Below are 7,914 nucleotides of genomic sequence, written 5' to 3' on the forward strand. Positions count from 1 at the left end.
CCATTTTTAAGTGTTCCAAATTTCTAGACTTACTGACTAGCTCAAGGTCAAATTTCATTTCCGTACACAACACTGTGCATGTGGTCCAAATTCGAAAGCTGTAGCTTGAGAAGTGTGAAAGTAGGTCACTAGGTCAATGTAAAGGTAAAAGTTTGTTTTGGTACACAAAACTATGCATGTGGTCCAAATTTGAAGGCTGTAGCTTGAAAAATGTAAAAGTAGGTCACTAGGCCAAAATCAAGGTCAAATTTTATTTCGGAATACAAAACTATGCATGTGGTCCGAATATGAAGCCTGTACCTTAAAAATGTGAAAGTAGGTCACTAGGTCAATGTAAAGGTCAAAGTTCATTTCAGTACACAAAACTATGCAAGTGGTCCAAATTTGATGGCTGTAGCTGGAGAAATGTAAAAGTAGGTCACTAGGTCAAAATCAAGGTCAAATTTTATTTTGGAATACAAAACTATGCATGTGGTCCAAATTTGAAGCCTGTACCTTAAAAAATGTGAAAGTAGGTCACTAGGTCAATGTGAAGGTCAAAGTTTTTTTCAGTACACAAAACTATGCATGTGGTCCAAATTTGAAGGCTGTAGCTTGAGAAATGTGAAAGTAGGTCATTAGGTCAAAATCAATGTCAAATTTAATTTTGAAACACGGAACTATGCATATGGTCCAAATTGATGCCTGTACCTTCAAAAATGTGAAAGTAGGTCACTAGGTCAAAATCAAGGTCAAAGTTTTTTCCAGTGCACAAAACTATGCATGTGGTCCAAATTTGAAGGCTGTAGGTACAGAAATGTGAAAGTAGGTCACTAGGTCAAAATCAAGGTCAACTCATGTCAAGGTTCATCTTGCCACTCAAAATTATATATGTGGTCCAAATTTGAAGGCTGTAGCTACAGAAATGTGAAAGTAGGTCACTAGGTCAAAATCAAGGTCAACTCATGTCAAGGTTCATCTTGCCACTTAAAAATATACATGTGGTCCAAATTGGAATGTTGTAGTTATTGACAAGAACATTTTAAAAGCTTTTCCCTATATAAGACTATATGAACCATGTGACCCCCAGGCGGGGCCATTTTTGACCCTAGGGGCATAATTTGAACAAACTTGGTAGAGAACCACTAGATGATGCTACATTACAAGTATCAAAGCCCTAGGCTTTATGGTTTGGACAAGAAGATTTTCAAAGTTTTTCCCTATATAAGTCTATGTAAACCATATGACCCCAGGGCGGGGCCATATTTGACCCTAGGGGTATAATTTGAACAATCTTAGTTGAAGACCACTAGATGATGTCACATACAAAATATCAAAGCCCTAGGCCCTGTGGCTTTGGACAAGAGGTTATTCAAAGTTTTTCCCTATATTTATAAGTCTATATAAACCATGTGTGGACGGATAGCTCAGTGGTTTGCACACTGGCCTTCCAATCCTGAGGTCGGGGGTTTGAACCCCGGCAGCTACTCGGGAATTTTCAGAAACGCTTTTCAGTGTTTCCCACCCAACTAGAGGTGTACTGGTCAGGAACCCAGGCAATCCTTGCGTGTATCAGTGCTATACACTGGGCACGTTAAAGAACCAGGCTGTCTATTCGCAACGAGCTAGGCTAAGTTAGCCGGACAAGTCTGTATCTGATTTCTGATCTCTCTGTCGTGGGGGCTTTGTCTCACTCTGTCCCTCTGGTCAGATCGCTCTGTGTCTGTACTAGTAGAGGATGAATTATGCGCCCTGTGTGGCTGCATTTGAACTATGTAAAGCGCCTTTGAACGTGAAATTGATCATGAAAAGGGCGCTATATAAATCTGGTATAATAATAATAATAATAATAATAATGTGACCCCCCAGGGCGGGGCCATATTTGACCCAAGAGAAATAATTTGAATAATTTTGGTAGAGGACCGCTAGATGATGCTTCAAACCAAATATCAAAGCCCTAGGCTTTGTGGTTTTGGACAAGAAGGTTTTCAAAGTTTTTCCCTATATAAATCTATGTAAAATACAGAAATAAACAAAGGGCCATAACTCACTCATAAATTGTTGAACCAGTCTGATTTTCAGGGGGACACAACTAGGGTACCAATACATCATTCTGACAAAGTTTGGTCGAAATCCCCCCAGTAGTTTCTGAGGAGATGCGATAACGAGAAATTGTTAACGGAAGGACGGAAGGACAGACGTCGGACCACGGACGCAGAGTGATTTGAATATTTTTTAATAAAAAGCCAATAAAAAGTGTACATTTAAGAAAAATATGACAACTGTTGCAAAAGGAGCTCTTATTTTGAAGTATTTTTCGAGAATAAAACATGCGAAGGCATCGAACCCCACCCACTTATAGGCAATGTGCAAAATAAGACACTGTTTTTTTTTAAACATTTTTTTTCTTTTTTGACATCTTTATTTTAAATGTGATTTTCAGAATTTTTTTGTTAAATGGCAGATGTTTATAAAAATGATAATTTTAGAAATTAACACAAATTGATTTTCTAAATAGCTTCTTAAAGGGTTACTAAGAAATATGTAGTAACTACATTAATTTCTTGAGTAGTATGAGTACTTTGGTACATATAATGTAGTCCTACAAGAACGTCAATGCTACGCCGTTGTTGGCCTCATAATTTTATCTTCGGAAAAAGCAGTGGCTCAGAGAAAAATATTCCCAGTGTGACCCCTGAATGTGACCACCATCTTAAATTCAAATAATTTCTAAAAGGCAATACATGCCAATACTGACTATCGCCTAAGTTTTTTTTTTTAAAGAAACCTCTCAATGACTTTGAATCAGATATACAACCTGCTTCATTTTATCCATTATTACTCAAACTCATTTACAAAAGAAGCTTTTTCACAGCTTTTTATTTTCACGAGTGGATTTCAAAACAAAAATTTACAGTGTCAGGAAGTGCTTGAGCAGATCTCTACCAACTCACTTTAAAAATACTTACCTTTTAAAATTCTTCCTAAAGTTAGAAAATATTTCTGAACCAACTTTTTATAGTAGAGATTGTGGTCTGTTTCTTACCTTTATCAATATCTAACAACTTTCACAGACAATCATAATGCAATCAAATCTCTTAGCAAACACCATGAAAATAAACTTGTGGAAGATGACTTCGTGTACAGATGAACGTCTTCAACTGTGAATCCATTGTGGCTCACTCGAGTTTACTGACAGTATGGCATTCTGAAATACATTGCAAAAGACCATATTTTAAAGACATCAGCAAACAACAAGAGAGTTGTCTCCACTAAAAATATTTTAGACAGACCGACCAAATTGCTTACTTTCGTAAGTTAGAGTAGCTTAATGGTCAAGATGTCACATTTTATGCTGATAGCCATTAGAGCTAAACAGTTAGTTTGCACAACCTTCATAAAAGTATCATGTTAAAAGTTATACAGACCTACATGGCATAGAAGAACAACACAGGAGGCAGCATGCTTGACTATTTTGATGGTGGATCTGAAAAACTGGGCACGACTGTGGAAGCTTGAGCTATCATGATTGGAGTGTTTAAAGACTCCAATGCAAATGACTATATTGGACAAACAGCTAAGTCTATGTCAAATATATTTAGTAATAATAACAGAGTGAAAGTGTATCAAAACATTAAGCATATAACTTAATAGGGACGTAATTCATGGAAGATTTCTGCAAGAGTAAAACATCATCATAATTCATGAAATATTTGCACATGAGTCATGGACCTTGTGTTGTATGATGAGGATGATGATGTGGAATAGCTTTATAAGTTTGAAACAAATCTGTTAAGTAATAAAAATGATAAAGCAGAAGTGCATCAAAATGAACCTGAGAATCTAAGCAGAAAGGGGGTAAAATTCGTGAAACATTGGTGCAAAATTTTTGGCCCTAGTGTCATATTATGTGGGTGATGATTTGGAACAAATATTTTAATATTTTAAGTTTGCACCAATTCCATGTAGTAATAAAAGAGATAGAGTGAAAGTGCATCAAAACTTTAACCTAAAATTTTAAGTGTTGGGTGGGGTGGGGGGGGAGGTATTTCAAGAAAAATTGGTGTCAGAGTTCTGGACTGTGTGTTACATTGTATATGACGTGGATGATGATTTGGAACAAATATTTAAAGTTTAATTCAAATCCTGTTAGTAATAAAAGTACTGGAAATTCTAAGTAAAGAGGCGGGTGGATTATTCATGAAGTTAAGGTGATGTGGGTGATGACTGAAACTGAAACTGTTTCATTTGATTAAACGCCTATTTTTACGCAAAACATATTCAATGGCGTTTTACAAATACATAAAAATACGACAAAAATTAAGATATTTAATGACATATAACATAAATACCATTGTGAATAAACTATTTAGTAAGCATTAAAAAAAAAAAAAAAAAAAAAAAAAAAAATGATCAGACATCAGATAAGATTAATAAAATATTAGAATATCAAGATACAGTAAGACAGCTGTTTGTTATTAAGTAAGAATAAGTGGGTTATTGCGACATGTCCAGAAGTTATTACACACAACTGTATTTTGTATTTGTTATAATATAGTTCATTTTCGAATGTATTTACACAATAAAATCATCCAGTTCACGTTACTTCAGTTTCTTAAAAAATACAGTCACAGTCTCTAAAAGAGTGCAAAGTAATCTCCAAAATAATGAGTTTTCAACTTCTTTTTGAAAACATCTATTGAGTCCGAGTTTCTTATTTCGAGAGGCAATTCATTCCAGAGTTTAGGTCCAACAGTACCAAAACTTCTGTCGCTGAACGCTTTGCGCTTGTTGAAAGGAACAACGAAACACCCAGTAACGGAGTTTGAAGAACGCAAGTTTCTTGTCTGTGTTTGTTTTATGAGAAGTTCAGAAAGATATTCTGGAGAGTTTCCAACTGAACAATTATACATGTAGGTGAGCATTTTGAATGTGATTCTGGCTTTGATTGGTAGCCAGTAAAGGTCATACAGCGCTTGCTTGGAACTGTCATATTTTCTTCGATTTAGGACAAGTTTTGCACACATGTTCTGAATTCGTTGCATTTTGTTTACTTCGCTTTGAGCAATACCATACAGAATGACATTACAATAATCTAAATGGGATATCACCAATGACAGGACAAGGGTTTCGGTAGCCTCTTTGGTAAGATATTTCCGGATACATTTTATTCTGAAGTAGTTGAGCATTGCTGTTCTACACTTTCGTTTTACATGCTCTTTTAGATTCAAGTTTTCATCTAGGAATGCACCTAGATATTGAATAAAGCTCACTGGTTTCACTTCATCACCTACAATGCATACTTTGTCAGTTGAACACTTAGAGAGCTGTTGCCTACTACCAAACATGATGAACTCGGTTTTGGAAGTGTTCATTTTAAGCTTATTTTCATTCATCCAGTTGTTGATTGTTTTAGCACATTGTTCAAGTTCTCAAACTTGATGACGACTGAGGAATAACTAATTTAAGTTTCAAGATCACACAAAGCAGAAATTACTTTGGCTCATAGTTTCATTTCAAGATCTGAGATAACTAAGGATAACCCGTCTGACTAAAAACATGATGTTTTGCGAAATGTAATGAAAAGCAGGTGCGTAAGAAAACTGCATTGTAGACAACACTTCCGAAGCAGTAAACACTGACTCGTTCCATACTGTATCAGAAATATGGCCCGATGCCCTGACCCTCCACGTCTGACCCAGCAATTTTTTGTTGGACAAGTCCGATTGTCCGACAGGATTTTGCAGTGACTTCGTGCACAATGTTATCTCTATGCCTCGCATAGACCAAAACTTGTTTTGTCCATGTATTAAATATTTATTAACATAAATCATTGGGCAATTTAAGCAAACGTCTCTTGAACAGAGTAGCTCTATAATCTCTATATATATTTTTTCAGCAAAAAAATGTAATGTTGTCTTTTATAGTTCCTTCACATGTGTTGCAATAATGTTATGCAGTTCTTTAAAGTACCCAAATGCCGATAATTAGTTAACAATAATAACTATTATATTCTATTATTTATAAGAATATCTGTTGTCACAAGCAGTAAGAAGTTTACATTGAACTGCGTTATATTTAGAGTCTAAATTAGACCGATTCATAGAGCCAGATACCCATTCATAACTTTATCATGACATCACAGTACATTAGGGGTTCTAATTGACCAATCAGACAGCTGCATTTTCGAGTACCTGCCAGTTTCCACTTGGGTATAACAAAGTATATTTACAATGAACATATAGTGACTTTAGAAATAAATATCACACTATTTTAGAAATCAAATTAAGATTTCTCACTGCACATGCCCCAGATGATGCTACAAACAACAAAACTTTGAAGTTTCATTGAAATATTATATCAATTTAATACTTTTATTTTAGTTGGAAGTTTGAGATTTTACACAGGGAGTCTATGATAAAGTCCGAGTAAAATGTAATCATTACCCAAGTGAAATTAGTATCATTCCGCAATGTTTTGGACATGTTAAAATTATGAATAAGACTAGCAGACAGAGCTTTAATTTGGTGTTCTGCATATAAAAACAAGTAAATAGTACAATGTCTAAGTATGAGAATCTGTATGAATGCATACACAACACGACTCTTTAAACCTGGTTCAGTAATTATAGCTGTTTCTATCTATCTATCTTCTGTTGAGGTCAAACCCCTGGCAGGAACGTAGACGTTTTGCGCGTCAAAATCAAAAAGAGGAAGAATATACTAGTGATAAAAATTTAGTGGAAGAAACTAAAAATAACTTTGGTGATATAAAAAGGTTAAAACTTGAGTTTGCAGAATAACTAGGGCGAAGCATGTTCAAGGCTGCAAACTGCAGTTTCTAAAATTATTTGAGGAATTTTCAAATTCATGAAATGTGGGAGGGGCACCTGTCAAAGTTTGTCCTTGAATATCACTCGTGACTATAAAGCCGTGAACCTTTTTGCTTGAAACAACTGGATTGTTTTCAAGGCAACAAATGACATTTTACTGGCAACTTTTAACTGAGACCAAATAACAACAATTACCTCAAATATAAAATGTTGCAATCACGTTTGATCAGTTTTCGCAGGGTCATTTTGACAGATCTCAGTCTATCTCCGAAATTGGCATTGTTTTGATATCAAAGCGTAAAGTTCTAATCATACATGGTAGCTATTACGTTTAACAACCGTATTCGGTTGCCTACAACAAATACACAACAGTTCAAAACATTCTTCCGTGTTGTATTTTGCGTCGATTACGTCGGCCGGATGAATCTGGTGTGAATATTTTCACTTCTACGGAAGTAAATACATACGCCGGAAGTGACGAAATTCAGAAAATAATCACAAGATCAAGTCGAAAATTGAGAAGTTTCTAAAATATCAAATAATCTATGATTATTTCAAGTAAAAACTTTAAAGCATTTTAAATAAAACTGTTTTCATTATTTTTCTGACAGAGCTGTTTTAGTTTGAACAGTAAAATTGTACCAAAGTAAGCGTAGTTATATATAGGTCAAGGGATCTACTTTTTCACGTAGGCAGACGTTCTCTGGCAACACAAAACACGCGGGAAAAAAGAAATTTTGAATAATGTCTTTCGGTGAAGGGAGGAGTAGGGCTTGATCATGTAGGATTTTTTTTCTTAAAAATAGCCTTTTCTATTTATTGTAACAATTACCAAGGAAATAATGAACTTTAAAAATATAGAGGAAACCTGCCCTATTATAATTATGGACACTTTAGAACGAACGAACATAGAGATCTATATCTGCTTAACGCCCTGTGCACTACAGGCACGGGCCTACACATTTTTTTAGCAAACAATGAAAAGTAAATGAAACACTCTATCTAAATGCAATAAAATCATTAGGGGTTCGAACTCGGGGACTTAATAGGCTCTAGATCTACCACTTAGGCCTCACCAAATTAAAAAGTTGTTCATCGGGTTT

At 35.2% G+C, this 7,914-nt stretch overlaps 1 protein-coding gene across 1 annotated transcript in view; it reads right to left on the reverse strand.

Annotated features, from left to right (window-relative positions):
• The window catches only part of LOC123545966 (uncharacterized), a 36,404-nt gene extending 29,138 nt beyond the window's left edge, over positions 1–7,266 (reverse strand). The window contains exons 1-2 of the mRNA XM_053550836.1: positions 7,007–7,266; positions 3,026–3,187 (exon numbers count right to left, since the gene is read on the reverse strand). The gene's annotated coding sequence lies outside the window, so the exon portion shown is untranslated. The remainder of the gene's footprint in view (positions 1–3,025; positions 3,188–7,006) is intronic.
• Between the last annotated feature and the right edge of the window lie 648 nt (positions 7,267–7,914).

Source organism: Mercenaria mercenaria, chromosome 9, assembly GCF_021730395.1.
Source record: "Mercenaria mercenaria strain notata chromosome 9, MADL_Memer_1, whole genome shotgun sequence".
Classification (NCBI taxonomy): Eukaryota; Metazoa; Mollusca; class Bivalvia; order Venerida; family Veneridae; genus Mercenaria; species Mercenaria mercenaria.